The sequence below is a fragment of the Alligator mississippiensis genome, chromosome 5 (genome assembly GCF_030867095.1).
Source record: "Alligator mississippiensis isolate rAllMis1 chromosome 5, rAllMis1, whole genome shotgun sequence".
Taxonomy (NCBI): domain Eukaryota; kingdom Metazoa; phylum Chordata; order Crocodylia; family Alligatoridae; genus Alligator; species Alligator mississippiensis.
This window is the reverse complement of record NC_081828.1, coordinates 87,020,765-87,038,150: the sequence shown is the minus strand read 5'-3', so window position 1 is coordinate 87,038,150 and position 17,386 is coordinate 87,020,765.

Genomic DNA, 17,386 nt, shown 5'->3' with positions numbered 1-17,386 from the left:
TTCGTAGCTTTCTTTGCAGTGTGCATTTCTAAGTTGCAGCACGGTGATGCACATTGCAAAGAGTTCCCGCCATTTGTATTCTAATTCAAGCCCCATTATTGGTTTACGTTAAATTATTCACATGTGGCAGCTAGCGATTGGCCTGCTAGCCTTATAAAAGGCTTGTGTGGTTTCCGCCCTAGTTGGAGAACTCCACAAACACCAGGAGAAGGAGACTTCGCACTGTGTGAAGATCTCTAAGTGCTGCGGATCCTCACAGACCCAACGCATTCTAAGCAGGCAACAGAGGTCTGATCAGCCTCTAGCCTCTCCCCGTCGCCGTACAATCCTAGACGTATCCTTCCCTGCGCGCCAAAGAGACGGATCCACGGAGCCTAGCAAACTTCGTGTGAGTGAGTCTATTCAGAGCTCTTTACCGGACGGACTTTCTCCGGTTGGTCTGACAGGCTCGCGGTTTAGAGCCTCCAACCGGATGGGCTAGAAGAGTGTTCCCGGAGGAACTCTAGTCCGCCTCTCTTCTTTTCTATCCGCAACTGTAACTCAAGCAAGTTTTTCAGCCTGCACCGCGACCATCTCGGTGTAAGTAAACAATCTTAAAATCAACCATTACGCGTCTGTGCCTAATTCTAGCTCGGCGACCTCCCTCTCCGACCCGGCCTGCCGGCCACAGCCCGCGTGCAGAGTGACGAAAGTGACCCGGGGTCAGACCCGGCGTGCACAATGACCAAAAACCTCAGTAAAATATTGGGCATCATTACAAAGGGAACTGAAAACAGGCACTTCACCAGAGAGATGGAGTGCACTTTAAAAGAGCCACCTAGTTACCACGTGACGAATTACTGCAATACAAAAAGAAAATCCCCACAAACTGCACGCCCTTAGTTTTGACATACCATCCTTCGATGGAACCTACATGGAAAATCCTCAAACAATTGCAACCCATACTAGAAGAAAATTCAGTTCTTAAAGAGATCTTCCCAGAACCACCCATCCTAACAAGCACCAAACCTCACCAACCTCATCACCAGAAGCAAGCTTCCTGGCTAGGGACAGACATTACACAAACCGGTTTAAGTGATGCAAAACTGGTTCAAACCTGTAAACAGAACAGATGTTCAGTGCACATAAACCAGTTTCAAAATGGTCAAAACCAGTTTGAAATAAAGCTGGTTAAATGTAGTATCAGACTTAACTGATTGAGCTCAAACTGGTTTATGCAATGTCTGTTCCCAGGCCTCTTCCTGGTTTAACTTAAAAACAGAATCCCCCAGCATCCTGGCATGCTCTCTGGGCTAGTCTCTCTGCTCCAGCTGAGCAGGGCTGTCCCCACCCCTCTGCTTCCCAGCTAAGCAAGGACGGGCAGGGGTCTGGCTAGATGCTGGCCCCAGAAGGGAGCAAGGAAGAAGTTTATTCCCCACCCACCCCCCCCTCGCCTGTTCCACCGGGACAGACCTGCACTACTCCATGCTGGCTGTTTGAGTACCAGGGATATGGCCAGCCCTGGCAGTAATCTTGGCTGAACTGGCCAGTGAGGCGTTTAGTTCCCCCCTCACTGTCCCACTAACAGGGACCTGAGCTGGGTCTGCTGGGTGCTCCCCCATCACTGCTGCAGCAACAGGGCCAGGCACAGCCAAATGCTAGATGGCATGGCCCCTGAGGCATAGGGGGCAGGGATGAGGGTTAATTCCCCCCTCTACACCCACTCCCCCAGGGGACTGCAGCATGGTCTTCCCACCCCAACTTCCACCCTCACTCGCTCCGTGCTTGGGGCAAGCAGGGTAATAACCCCTGCCCCCCGACCAAGGGGCCCTGCCAGCCAGCATCTGGCCATGCCTGGCCCCACTGCTGCAGCAGTGAGGGGACATAGCTCTTGATGGGGGCAGCAGCCCCTGTCAGTGTCAGGGAGTGTGAGCCCCACTGCAGGGTCAGCAGAGCTGCAGCGGGCTGTGTATGGCAGCATCGGAGCTCGGAGGGGGCCAGAGCCTCCCGTAGCACTGCTGCCACAGCCAGCAGCATCTTTCCTCAGCCCACAGTGTAACCCACCCACCAAGGAGGGGCTCATACTCAGGGAAACTATGACAGGGACTGCTACCCCTGTCATGGTTGCTCCCCATTCACCATTCCAGCAGCCAAGTGGGGGCAAGGCCAGATCCTGGCCAGCAGGACCCCTTAGACAGAGGCAGGGAGCTGGGTTATTCCCTCCTCGGCCCCCAGGGCACTGAAGCAGGGTCTGCCCACCCCAGCGGGCACTGTTTGCTCTGTGAGCAGGGCAAGCAGCAGAATAAGCCCCCTTCTGCCCCCCTCTGCCAGATGCCCCAAGCACAGGGCCCCTTAGACAGGGAGCAGGGATAGGGGTTATTCCCCTCCCTCCAGTATCTGGCAGAGGGGGCAGTAGGGGGCTTATTCTGCTGCTTGCCCCAAGCAGAGAGTGAGCAGTGGTGGTCGGGGTGGGCAGACCGCCCGGCAGATCCAGCTCAGGGTCCTGTCACTAGGACAGGGAGGGGGGGAATTGAGCCCCTTTTTGGTGAGTTCAGTCCAAGCTAATGCCTGAACTGGTCATGCCCCACCCCCTGGCACAGCTTCCCTGTAGCCGAGGACATGCTCTAGTGTCCCTGGGCTCCTGCCCCGAGCAACTCCAGGCATGTGTCCGCATTTCTTCAGTCCACAAGGAATGTCTGTGCTTTTGCAAAATCAGTTCAACCTAGGCAGGTTAGACTAACCTGCAAAGATTGAACAATTCAGGCTCCAGATTTCTGAATGTCTGTCCCTAACCCCTATGGCCCAAAACACACAAATGGATCCAGACCATACTAGGACAAAAAACGTAAAACCTGCCAGCGTAACTACGCCCCACAACAGAACCATTACCATTCCTGGATCTTACAGCCTATGAACTTCACTTCATAAATTTACTGGGTACAAAAAATCATGAACTAAATACAGACATTGGATTTATGGCACGTTATAACTTGCCTGCCATCCAATAACCACAGGTAACCTCTCTACATTACCAGCTACATTCTATCACCAGGCCAACATTCCCCTGTCCTGGTCCCCGTTTCCCACCTCCCTGTCTCTCGTGTATTTTCTCCCATGGCTTCTGAGCCTCATTGCCACATATTTGCATTTTCACAAACTGCATTTTGCATACTGGCCTATTCCATCTGGGAAAACACAAAACAGCAGACTCTCCCTATGCCTGAAAAAGGGTGTTTGTGCCTGAAAGCTTGCAAAGAACAAGTTTTCCAACTATTTAGTTGGTCTAATAAAAGATATCACATTTACCCAAAGAACTTTGTCTGTCATGCCACTGTATTAATTCATGAGGCAAATATTATATATGTAATTTTGTTCCCCCTCCCCGTCTCAAAAATAGTGGAGTGAAATACAGAAAGAACACAGAGAAGCAACAAAAATGATCAGAAGCATAGAGCAGCTGCCCTACAGGAATGACTAAAAAGGCTAAGGCTCTTCAGTTTGGCAAGGAGAAGGCTCAGGGAAGGCTATGATAAGAGCCTAGAAAATCATGAAGAGTATGGATAAAAAGGAATAGAGAACTGCTACTCACCAAATCCCAGAATAAAAAAATTAGCAAGTACCCATGGAAATTATGAGGAGATATAATATTATATATCTATCTATATTACTATATTATAATAGTAATCAATAATATAATATAATATACACAATGCATAACATGTATCTATTACATACAATTATTTTACTTATGTATTTAATAATTATATACAACATAATTATAATGTATATATTATATATAATCTAATACTTATATTTAAATATCATTTATTATAGTTATTACTGTGATAATTGTTATATATTATATAGTATATATACTATTATATACTTATTTAATTATTATATATGATTGTATAATTATTATATATACTATTTTTTTTTCAAACGGTGCATAAACCTGTAGGACTCATTGCCACAGGAAATTATATGAGCAAGTAACATAACCAAGTTTAAAAAGGGCTTACACCAGCCCATTGAGAGCTATTTAACAGAGCAGACAGGAATGCATTCTCTGAAATCTCCAAAGCAATGATGGTTGCTATCAGGGAGGGTACAACAAGGAATGCATTACTGTAGACATGCCCAGTTCACAAACTCTCCCATTAAAGCATCTATGACTTGCCAGTGTTGGAGATAGTGGGTCAGATAGACCACTAGCTTGACCCAGCATGGCTCTGGTGATCTTCTGTTCCATGGACCTGGCTTGCCCAATAGACTACACCTCCCAGAATGCATCATGTTTAGAGATGACTCATTGTGATTGCTCAGCAAGAATGAAGATTTAGTACTTTAACAGTCGGGGAAGGCAGTCAGTACATAAACCAGCGCTGTCCAACCTCTGTTGTGTGCAGCCCTGGGCTACTCTGATTGCAGGCCCCAAGCCAAACCCTATATGGGTTCCTTGCCGCAGACTTCATAGACTCCCTGGGCCTCTCCCCAACCTGTGTGTGTAGCCCCTCTGCCATGCAAGCAGCCGCTGCTATGGGTGACTAGTGCCGCCTTAGTCAGGGGGGGCACATCCCCCCCCCCGACCCCACGACCAATCTCACCAACCAAGGTCCCCCACGGAAAAACTTACCAACCAGCAAGCAGCCGCACTGCTCCCAAATGCAGCTGCGGCCTATATTCAGCACTTGCACTCCCCCCGGCCGGTGCTCATGGGGGGGGGGGGGGGCACCGGCGCTCCCACCTGTCTCCCCTGCCCATCACTTGAGCGGGGAGCACAGCCTAACAGGAGGTGCACCAGCACTCTCAGGGGATGCACATGCACCCCTACATGTCGCCACTGGCCACTGCTACAACCACCACATGGGGAAACCCCGCTTCCTAGGGCACTACCACCCCACCACCATGCAGCCACACACAGCACAAGCCCCCTCTACCCCACTTACATGGCAGAAACAGGTAGGGTGGAGATTGCTCATGTGGCAGTGAGTAACAAGAGCCCCCTCCAGCAGAGTCACATGGGCAGAAAACTTGCTGGGCTTCCCAATATGCTCTTCTTCCCCAGAGACCCTGGCTGCTGCTGCTGCTGCTGCTGCAGTTAAAGCAATGGGTGGAATAACAGCTCACAGCCTGTATGTTTACTTCTTGTGGGCCAAATGCAGCCTAGAAGCCATCAGTGAGACAGCCCTGACACAAACAGCCATCAGAGCAGCGACTTGAACTTACCCCTTTCCCCTCCAAGAGGCCAGAACCTAGCCTAACCTTATCTAGCAGGGTACAGGTAATCTCTCTCCCCAGTTCCTCTCCCCCTGCCCCAGATAGGAGAGTGCTCCAACCACCAGGCTGAAAGATGTAAATTTGATTCCCATTAGAAATAATGGAATTAAATCCAGGTCTCTCCCACCCCGAATGAGTCCTTAGCCAATAATATTAGAAGTCAGAAGGTCACCACTATCTGCAATACAGAGCATAACCTGTTTGGGATATGCCAAGCATCCCAACAGAATCAGATTCCTCACATAACATAAGGAACACTCAGTTATGAGTCCTTGGCAAACCTGAGGAAGGACTTGCTCGAAACTGTCCAGACTGACATGCTGCTAGGCATGGGTGACTGGTGCCTCCTGAGTCTGGGGGTGCACCTGCAGGTGCCACCAGCAGCCCAGTCTCGGGGGGCATGTGCCCCCCTGGGTCCCCGTACACATTTCCTATGCTTCTAGGAATGTTTAGAGGCAAAACCTTAAGGCGCCCAAGGCATTTTAAGTGTCCAAAACAGAAGTGCCTTCTGGGCTACACAGCAACTGAACAGGTGGTTTTGAGGACCTAAGACTAATGTCCAATTTGTTTGCTAGGTCAAGCCCGTTTTCTTGGGGAAAAACATATAGATTTACAAGTCCTTCACAAAATTGCATGTTTTCTGACCTATGCTTAATTGAGGCCAAAGGCTATTCTGAGGGCATGCTATTTCCCGGCATGTAGCAAAGCCAGCATTACATTCAATGATACGGAATACAACCCTGTTTTGGGTCTAGTTACACAAAACGATTTACCTAGTAATGACTTCAGAGTGCTACTTTTGCTCTGGTCATGTCATGTTACTTATTTACTTGAGATCAGGGTGTCCTTGGATTTGTGTCAAAAACAAGTCAGGACCAAAATTAGGAACCAAAAAGCAAGCCAAAGGTGATGAGAACAACTCAGGGACCAGCCAAATGGTATGGAAATCTGATAGAATCAATAGCTTTGAAAGTTGGCCATGCCAAACGCTATTGCCCAGTGTTCCCATTTACCTGGGTTGCTTTTTCCAGTACCCATTCCCAAAAGCCATTTTTTATCCAGCTAGTATTCCATTACCCCTGCTGATGCAGACTCCAGCCTAGGGGTTTTGACTCTCCAGAAACACAAAGCAAGATGCTACCCCTGCCCTACAGCATTTACTTACTAAATAAACCAGACAAAGGGCAGCAGGGGGCATTCAATTAATATCCTCACCTGCATTCTTTAGGAACAGAGAGACCTTCTGTGTCCTTGGACAAATCACCTCAAAAGTCCAGTCTGTAAAAGGACTAGGAGTCTCAATCTCAGGTCCTCATCCTGAGCTGTTAACTGCTTTACCTTAAAATTTACTAGTCTCTAAAAGAGCTAAAGCTGCAACAGATCAGAAGGAAATGGTTGCACCTGCTGCCTCTTTCCCACTATCATCTTGTCCCCAGTTTGGCTACATTACAGCCCTTCCCTTTACTGAACACCCCAGGTTCATACCCCATGTATAGCAGTTATCTGTGCTACTTGTGGCATGGGTTGGCCATTCCTGCACTAGGACTATACAAAAAAGTCTTCCCAGCAAAACACAGCATAGCACATGATTTCCCACCAGGCATATAACCATATTCAAACTGGATTACTACAGGGCAACATCTTGAATCAGTCAGTCACAGAACAGCCAAGCCTATTTCCAATCCGGACATTGTGGAGATGGAGGGCATGGAAGGAGTGCCCGTATTCTTCACTTTGCTTATTGTGTATATTTGGCCAATAATTTGTCTTGCTCTTTCTGTATCTAGTCAGTTTTGTCTTTTATTTATATAGCTGCTTCACATTGTAACAAGGAAGACACTTTCAAAATGAAAGAGAAGAACAGGTTAACTCATTTCTTAATCAATTGAATAGACTGTGAGTGGATTGGGCCCTTTACATTTTCTGGTTTTGCTTAGAGACCATCCAGGTCTAAAAATCCTTTCTTTCTGTGTTTATCATTCCCTTTCTTATGAAATGTAGGATATAAATGAAGACAATCAAGGTCAGCTCTAAATGTAAAAACTCCCTACAAATCCATAGGATGATGAGGAAAAAAAGGAGAGAAATTAACCTCAAATGAAAGCTGGTAATAGCCTTGCCTTCTGACTGCAAAATAGGTTTTTCTTACCCTTACCCCTCCTTCAGAAAAGGAATTCCCAGACAGAAAGAAAAAAACATGGAATAGAGTTTCTTAGGAAACAGTGCCATCTACAGCTGTTCAAAGACTGTGTTTGCTTTTCCTAACTGCTTGTTTTCACTTCTTGGCACATCAAGAAAATGGTTAAAAAAAAAAGAGGGAGAAACCCCCCACACATGAACACACATACACAAGCTAATGTGAGTGCACACTGCTGTAAGTCTTTAATGAAATACAAATGAAATACTAGTTAAATACAAATCCTGTTTCAAAATATAATTTTTACCTGATCCCTTTTCATTACTACAGACCACACAAAGACTCCAGATTTGATTCAACTTCACAACTGGAACACATTTTCATTTTGGGAAGTGTAGCAAGTTTAGCACTCCCTCAACCTAGAGCTGGCAAATAAACCATTTCATTGGATAAATTAACCATTTTACTTGTTTTTCTTGGGGGGGGGGGGGGCAGGGGGGAAGGGAGGAAGAAGAAAGAAGATAGGGGAACACTGCTTTTTTTGTGGTTGTAAAATTCATATTTAGACCAGGAATAAATAATGTAAAATAATGTACTATCCTGTAGTAGGATGCTATCACAAGACACAGCTCTCATAACACAGGATGACCTTGCCTTCATCCACCTCTCAATTTTCTCCTAAAAACATAAATCCCAGAGCATCCCCCTTCCTGTGGTTTAAATTTACTTACAAAGTTCAGAAGATCCCCAAGTCCTTATTTTTACCCATACCTAGAATTTTCTCTAGACCTCCTGGGGGAAACTCCCTGAGGTAGCCAGCAACTAGAACTTAATTATTCTGATCAAGAAGTAATTCTCTGAATCATACTTCATACCCATGTTTCACCTTGCCTGCTGTTCTTTCAAAGGTAATCTTCCGTAAATGAGATCTTACCATGGAGAAGGGAGGGGTCTGGCATCAAGTTACTCTTTTCCTTAAAGATTGCAGACTACTCCATTACACAAACAAATACATTTGCACTAGGGTGACTCTTAATATATCTACAGATATGCATATTAAGTAAAAGCTTCACGAGTATCTAAGTCAGGGGTGTCAAACTCATCTGGCACAGAGCTGGTCCATATATTGGATTAGGCCCATGGACCCCCCACCTCTAGCCCCACCCCCACCATGCCTGATCCTGTGCACATGGCACTGCACCTCAGGACACCAGCCCCAGCTCTACTTTCTGGCCTCTATGTATGGGGCGAGCTCAGCACAGCACCAGGACTACATTATGGGTCTCTACATGGACCCCTGGACCATGTTTGACAACCCCTTACCCAAGTGAATTGGGAGTCGAAACCTTATTGGCTCCAGTGAAGAGTATTTGTGGCACTAAAACTGAGTATATATTTAATCACTTGCAAGAGCAAAGCCTATGTGCCTACATCAAATTTGGAAATGAGACTGAGACATCTCTAAGATGAAGTGCAATTTACAGGTTTATATACATTAATTTTGGTCATGTACATTATTTACCAGTAGCAAGGTCACAAGTTAATAAGAACTGTTCTTACCATATCCAGTATACCAGTCAGATGACAAGTAATTTGGCAGAAACTGCAACAAGAATGTTTCCTCCATGGGTTTCACAGCAGGAGACTAAATGATTTGCTCAAGGTCACACAGGCAGAGACATGAACCCAAGTCATCCAGATTCCAGTCCAGCACCTTTAACACAGGCCGTTTTCCTTCTTAATTAGGTCCTTATTATAGAAATGTCAGACATTGGTCATGCAAACAAAAGCTTCTGCTTGTTTTCATTCTGACACAGCTTGTTTTTAAAACTCAGTATACCTAGAAGTGTTTTCGGATCAGATGCTCAGACTATATTATTAGCTTCTATTCCTCCTTTACTGTTTGTGTTCCTCTAAGTATTAATCCATTAAGGTGTTGTACAAACAAATACATATACATATATACACATACACATGCACATGCATAGTGGAGAACTTGGAGGGGGGGAAAAATAAAACCCAACACCTTTTTTATAGCTTTCAAATAAGTAAAAATAGCTTAAAGTCTGCCTACTCATCTCAGCTATAGCTAGAACCAAGTAGTAGTTCCCATTAATGAGATGGAATTTTCCTTCTCGGAGGCATAAAGCATATCTGGCCCTACAAGGACTTGAAGTATTGTTTTTTAGACTTGTGAAACTTTAAATTTTGAAAATACGTCTGTCTAATCCAAGACTGAATCTTCATACTTTGAAGCCTCTGGGAGAGGTATATTTGGAGTTTTAAGAAATTTGCATTATTTGGAAAAAAACAAAGAAAATATTTGTGATTTATTCATACCTTTTGGGATTCAGTAAAGCTAAGCATGGAGGACCTACAGCTTGGAAGTCTTAGGGATACAGTCTTCAAAGGAAGAAGTCTTGAGTACACTAGACTAGACCTAGCATAAATAGGCTTGGGATGAGTAGATAAGCAAGATGTGAATATTGTTGCATTGTTTTGGGGGATTATGTGCTATAGTGGTAAACAAGTAACCATAAACATTAATAATAGGCAAGTCTGGGGTATGTTAGGAAAAATTTTAGGAATTGAAAAAGGTTAAATTCACAAAAGCTAATTACATGGGTGCCATTGTAACCCAGAGCACAAATTGAGAGATAAGTGTTCACGTATCAGATGGAAGAATCTCTAATCCTACCTAGACAGTTTCAGAGTTCTTTGTGAAAATTGTGGGTAGTGCTACATACTTGCTTACTTAGTCCTTAGTTCCTTGTCTCTTCCATCTGGGTTTTTTTTTTTTTTTTATTGGCTTTAGTCATAAATTTGTGCGTATGATGTAGTTGTACGATGCAATTGCCTACCGCTGGTTCTTCATTATCTGTGTAAATCAACCCTAGGCTACAGCTGAAAGTCTGGGGGAACTTAGACAAGCTACTCATTTATCCATTAGGTTGAATAAAAAATTAAGTAGTAGGTTACTCAAACCACTTTGAGGTCAGGAAGGTTAGATGAAGTTCATAAGATGAACAAGTGGATAAAAAACAGGTGAGGAGGTAATAGGTGGTGGATCTATTTATTTACCAGACAGCTTTGCCATTTATTACATTACCTTTTTGTATTGAGATAATCAGGACAGCTTATATAGTTACATACCATTATTGCGTGGATTCATGACTTTCTCAGCACAAAGAATTTGTTCCCTGCTCAAGAGGTCAGAGAATCTCTTGGCAAAAAGGATCATTTGAGCATGAAACTCACTGAAAAATATAGTTACTTGTGACTGAGTAGGTATTCAGGAAAATTATATATATTTTAACACCACCAACAACCATCTAACTAATGAGTGAAATTAAACAGACTAATTCAAACTAGTTGAAGGCTTATTAGACTATGAAAAGGCTTAAGTGGCTTCAGACTTGGAGTAAAGCTTGATAAGATTTCGTAAAATACCTTGCAAGACCTGTAGTGAATCCTTTTATTCTCAAAACCATCAGAACCTTCTAAGAGCAGCAATAAATGCACACAGCAAGACGTTGCATTTTTTTATACTTAGTTGGCAAATACAGTATTAATAAACAATTGCATGGGTGTTGTTCCCTCTTGTTCTCAGTGTTGTGTAAAGAATAGAGGAGATTAAGTGATAGAAAAAGAGTAACTGCCATGTTAGAATACCAGGATTCCAATCTGACCTCATTACAGCTTGTCCCTTGAAACAAAGTGTTTTATTATTTGGAACAGCTACCTTAATTCTTTCTATGACCATCATGGTTTGAGCTTTTTAACATCATGCATTGTCATTAATAGTTCTTTTGAACATACTTTCCACTACTTTATACAGCTTAAGTCACAGAGTATCATACCTGAAATGGGTCTGCACGTACTTAAAGTTGTGTTTGGGGGCAGACAGACATAACACTTGAACTGTCCACGAATGTCACTTACAAGAAACCAATTCACAATTGTCCTGAGTCAGAGGTATCCACATGTACAGTGCCAAGGTTCTTAAATAGAATGGGCACCTTTAGACACTGCAGTGCTGTTGAACTACCACCAGGTGCGCATAGGGCAAGGGCTGCCTGAACCTTTGCCTCTGGGTTCTCAGCAGGTGGGTGCTCCAAAGCTGCCAGAGTTCTTGTGGCTTTTAAAGAACACTTTCTCCCAAACTACTCAGTTTACTTCAATTCCTAGAAGTTCATCAGGGTTTGGTGCCTTGTAGGCTGAGGATGGACAGGGGGTCTGCCTAGACCAGTGTTTTTCTTTGTCTTAGGGCTAGGGACTCGGGGAGGTGGCTTTCTGTCACTTTTAAGGAGCAGGTCAATTTCTTTCTGTTGGTAAAGTGGTGTCTTTGGGCAGTCCCTATAGCCTCCAGGCACATACAGACAGGGAGCCAGGCAGCCCTCCCCCAATCTGGCTACCTTCTGTCCCCTAAGTCTTGTATGCAAGGAATCTAGTCAATTGCTGCCAATGGAAGGTAATTGACCAGGTCCATTTTGTCTGTCTAAAACCTTTTTTAAAGGTATTTTGAAGAACTGGAGCCACAGATCCAATCTAGTGCAGTATTTAAGAATGTGCATTTAACTTTAAGCCCATATCGATTCTCATTTATTTCAGTGCAACTATTAATGATTTCAAAATTAAGCATATACTTCAATGCTTTATAAACTAAAGTTTAATCAGGATCTCCAAAACTCCTAACAAAAGTAAAAAGGTTCCTTGAACTGATGTCCTAAAAAACTACTAAGGTAAGCCTCCCCTATCCTTGTTTTCTTTCAAACATTCATTATGAATTTTATTAAACCTAATGTTTTCCTTCATGGAGTTTCACGCAGGTAACCCTGGGTGTGACACTACCTGCACCTTCTCATGAATAGTGGGATCCTGGGGTAGCCAGTGGCCCTGCTCAGCTCCTTGAGCAGTTGCTGCAGGGTCCCCGAGCAGAGAGCCTCCCCTAACAATCAAACAATCTTGCAGACCGTTATAAAACCTATTCACAGAATTTAATTATTTACAAAATAATATATAGTGAATATAATAAAAATCAATAATGTTACACAAACATAACCCAGTGATGGTGGCTTAAGTGCTTCCCTGATACACCTCACACCAGGGGAATGCATACAAATCACCCATGATAAATAAGGAGCCAATAAATAAATACATTGATACACCAACTAATAATCTATGTATTTAAATAAACTTATTTACACACTCAGCCTATAACTGGTATACTCGAGGGTAACTATGAGGACCATGAACGCTGCGTACCCCAGAGGCTGTGGGGGGCATGGTGAGCTCCCACAGGCAGCGGTGGCTCTGTTGGTGGTGGGAGTGTGGCCGTAGCAAGCAGGGAACTCCCACAGGTGGCCACAGTACTGTTGGGGGAGGCGGGGAGTGGCAAGCACCAACTGGTGGTCAGCAACCAGCCACAGATGCCACCAGCAGCGGCAGCAGGGGGGGGAGGGGGTGACTGCCCGCATTGCCTGTGTGCAGGGGGTGCATGGCCATGCTCAGGGGGTGTGCACCTCCATGCACCCCCTACACCTCGCCAGTGATGAGGACCCTGTGTGCACTGCCCCTGGCTTGCTCTCTCAGAGAGCAGGGCTGCATCTGTGCCCCTGCACAGGAGCCATGGGTGGTCCCCACTGCTGACATCCCTCTCCGAGCTCCAGGGGTCTCAGTGCAGCAGGCGGTGGCTCCTCCCCTGCAGTCCCATCAAGAGAGCTGATTCCTACCCTGGCACAGCAGGGAGTGGTTTCCCCTGCCTAGCACAGCCTCGCAGCACCTAGCAAATGCAGCCTCTCCCAGGGCCCTGCCTGCCCTGGGGCTTCTGGTGGCTGGAGCAGCCTCTGCCCCTCTAGCCCAGGGCTCCCTCCAGCACCTGATCCTGTCCCTCCCCACTGTCTTCTCACTCACAGAGAAACCAGGGCAGTCTCCAGCAATTTCCCCCTGGCCCTGCATCCCCTTCCTCTGCTGTGCTCACACAGGGTCTGAAGCAGGGTCTCCTCACAAGCAGTTCTTGTGCCTGCTTTTTCCTAGGGGCTCAGAGAGCCCCTGGCAGAGCCCTGCAGAAGTAGCAGCAAGAGGCTGCACTGGAGAGAAGTAGTGCATCCTTTCTTCCTCTTCCTCCCCTTGGAGCCCTGCCAGGGGCTCTCTGAGGCACAACCCTGACACAATCCTTTCCCTAACCCCAACCTGCCTCTCCCAGCAGGGAAAACTGCTCCCCACATTTAAACAAGCCCCTTCAGCCAATTCCAGGCCAGGGCTCTTCCCCTGCTTTTGCTAACTTCCTCATCCAAACCCTGCTGGGGTTACATCACTCCTCCCACTTCTAAGAGGGCTACCTCCAGAGCAGCTTCACTTGCCCTCAGGGCAGATGGTGTCCCTACCGGGACAAACTCTCTCTTCACACCGTCCCTCTGCTGGGCAGCCCTTCCTATCCCTTCAGGTAAGTACAATTTTAATGCCATTACACACAGCTATGTACCACTGCATTTTGTGCAATTTTGCAAATATTGTTTTCCAGAATTTGTTTTACAAAACACCATTTCTGCACTGAAAATATTGAAAAATATTAACTTAATCCACAGTAAATTTATATTTGCTTAAAAATGAGTAAAATTTCCTAGGAAAATGAGTCAGAAATACAAAACAGCTAAGCTAATTGATGCCACTTGAGGATTTGCTCCTATACTTTTCAAACCGGTCCTCACAAGAAAGTGATTGAAAATGAATGAATGAATGAATGAATGAATGAATGAATGAATGGTAAGACTCTTCCCTTAGGCTAAAAGCCAGGAGCCACAATTCTGTACCTTTAGCTAATTGGGCTCTGCACCATGTTTTCAATATTGCTTTTTAGCTGACTAGACTACAAGGGTAATCAGAATGTCTACTGAATGTGTAAAGTGAATGCCAGGATTTAAAATAAAAGGAGTCTGGTGAATTAACAAGGATATTAATAAATCAACTGCAGTGGAAACTAAGGATGTGGATTGAGGTGGATGGCAAAGTGAACAAATTTAGAAACTAAGGTTTATTAATTCCAGTACATGATAAAAATGTATTGAACTTAATTTCTATTATCCATTGTTTTCTGTTATCATTTAGCTTTTCTTACACAAGTAGATTTCCCACCACAAGGACTCGAACTACCCACTTACTTGTCTGCCTCTTTCTTTATCAGGCTGAGCTTGCTGGATTTAGTGCCACAGCATTTATGCATCCTACATTCATTTGACATCCTAACACTTCAAATATATGACCAGACTCAGAGGCCAGGAGTGGGAAGGATCATTTTAAAATGTCCTTTCATCCTCCCCCCCCCCTCCCCCCGCCACTTGAATAATATAACAAAATGTATTCAAGGAAGTGAGACAAAGCCAATGCAGAATATGTCTATCTAATGGTGAGTGACAATAGACATTTCAACAGCAAGGCAAAAGGAGCCTTCTTGAACTTAGCAGCTGCAGTTTGTTCTTATAAAATAAAATTCATTTTGAGTCCTTTGGTATTATACTCTCCCTTCAGAAATTTGTCCTACTGACTCCAGCAGCAAATGAATGGTTTTGCTGAAAAGAAGTGAAATAATAAGTGAATTTAATCCTACAATACCGCCTGCTTTCTTTCCTTTGTCCTTGAACACGGACAAGATACCTGGAAAACTTTAAATGACATTATCTCCTACTCAAGTTGGCAGTAAATATAAAGAAATTGCTTAGAGCAATTTCTAAATGCCTCATCATAATAATGCAACTTGAACTATTGAAGTTGTGTACATTGGCTCCCTCTCTTGCACACAAAGCAATACTGCACATCCCTGCCTAGCTTCCAGAGTCACTCGTAGAACAACAGTTGCTCTGTTTATCCACATCATTGATTTTGTATGGAAAGCTGCTGCAGAAGTTTCTCTACTTCACCTTAACAATATGTCTAAATCCTAACTTGAAATACAGAGTCCTCATTCCACCTCCATTCCACTGAAACTTAGTTTGCAGTATCTTGGATATGGGCACGTGGGCACTGAGCATCACAATGAAACCAAATTTTTTTCTCACTGGCTGTCGAATAGTAATGCTTATTTCAAATCTAATGCAGGCTGGATTTTGAATGGTGAATTTAGTGGATAGCCTAGAAATAAAAAGGTTCTCTCTCATTCCAATCTCTTGAGCCACTCACTTTCAGAGATGATATATTTAAGAAAACTGTTCATTGTATTGCTGGCACCAGCACTGGCAAGGACCTGCTTTAAGGAGGGAACCAGGGAAGGCAGGACTTAAAACCATCCTCCCGATAGCAAACCTATTCAAACAAGACATGGCAGAAAAAAGCCCCTGGGGACTGTCCAAGACATCTGACCAAATGACAAGCTATCGACCATTAAGGAGATGGTGGCGCTCGAAAAACAGTAAAAGCAAAATGTGCTAGCATGCAGCACGGGAGGTTACACACAGGTACTATCCAACAGCAGAGTAAATTACTGTGCTTAAATGCATGTGTAGACAGTGGTGTCAGAATTAGTTTACTCCAACTCAAATTGTGCCAGAGTTTATTCAGTCACGTTAATTGCACATGTGGACACACTCAGAGTTCTTGATTTTGAGATTTTATTCTTCCTGAAATTTTCACAGAGAAAAGATACCTTTTTGAGGTCTTAGGCACAGCTATTTACATGTCAACCAGGCCATTTTGTTTATCTTAATGCAGCTGGAGTGATTTTAATGGTAATTCATGCAACTGAATTTAATACTGAAGCTGTAAAGAAGTCAGCAGTGAAAAAATTTGGAAGCTCAACTCACAGCTAGTGCTTTTCCTGATGAAGTAACATATATAACTTGTATAAAATGCAAAGGCTAGAAAGTAATGGAGCTTATCCCCAACACTCCATTTCATCCTCTGCACAGAATACTACATCATACTATTTTTATCTGAAATAATACACTATGTACTCTGTGTCAGAGCCTATTCACCTAACTTTGCTAATCCCTCTTTTGGAGTTAGATGAATAAAACTGGAACTTCTGTATTTGGTATTGTGACCTTGGGAATAGCCAAAACTCTACAGCCATATCTAGTTCATTTAATATTTATCCACACATACAATACTTACTCTACATTTGCTGTAGAAGGCATGCCTTTCATATACTATATTTTCTTCTCTACCCTGTATCTGTGTTAACAGACTATAAGCAATTTGCGTAGGGTCCATTTGCTACTTTGTGCTTGTACAATATTTACTGCAAAGAGACCCCTTTCCCAATTAATCCTTTTTTTTAATTATGGTGGAGTCTACAGATTATTAGTCACATTAATAGATAGCATAAGGAAATAGGGTCTGTTTAACACTGTCATTCCAGATGTGACTCCACTGGTTTATAAAGGTGTGGCTAATTCACAATTAGCCGTGTTCACTTTGTGCCTCTTTTTGTCAGTAGACTACTATTGCATAGCAAGTAACTGAGGGTGAAGCAAACTGAAACAAGTTCTGAGATGTGTAGTGTGGATGCTAGAGGAAAGTTAACTGGAGTGCTGCAGGACCTGCTATGGAAAGGCACAACCATGGATCTTGACAATGACTTAAACAATTTATCTGTACCCCAAGACTGAATTACTAATCACTGTTCAGTCTTGCTTTATCCATTAAACTATTGTATTTTCTGCAGGTTTTGAAGAAAGTGACAGGAGCTCTGAAATTAATTCTGGGAACAATGTCATCATAATCAAAGGTAGAAGCCTAAAAAAGCTTCCACTGAAAGAAGTTGTATCTAAGTAAGCTTGCAAGTCAGGTGTGAAATTTGTCATTTACCTAGCAATATCATTTTGTTGATACAAAGATGATACGTACAGATAAGAGAAAGCTGACGCTAACAGGCAGTAGAAAACATTATCAGCAAGTAGCAGAAGATTGTCTCATGACAGAAGACTGGCTTCCCTCCTTCTGTCAGTCAAGTAACTTAATAGAGCAACATCAACAACTGTTTACATGGAAACTTAG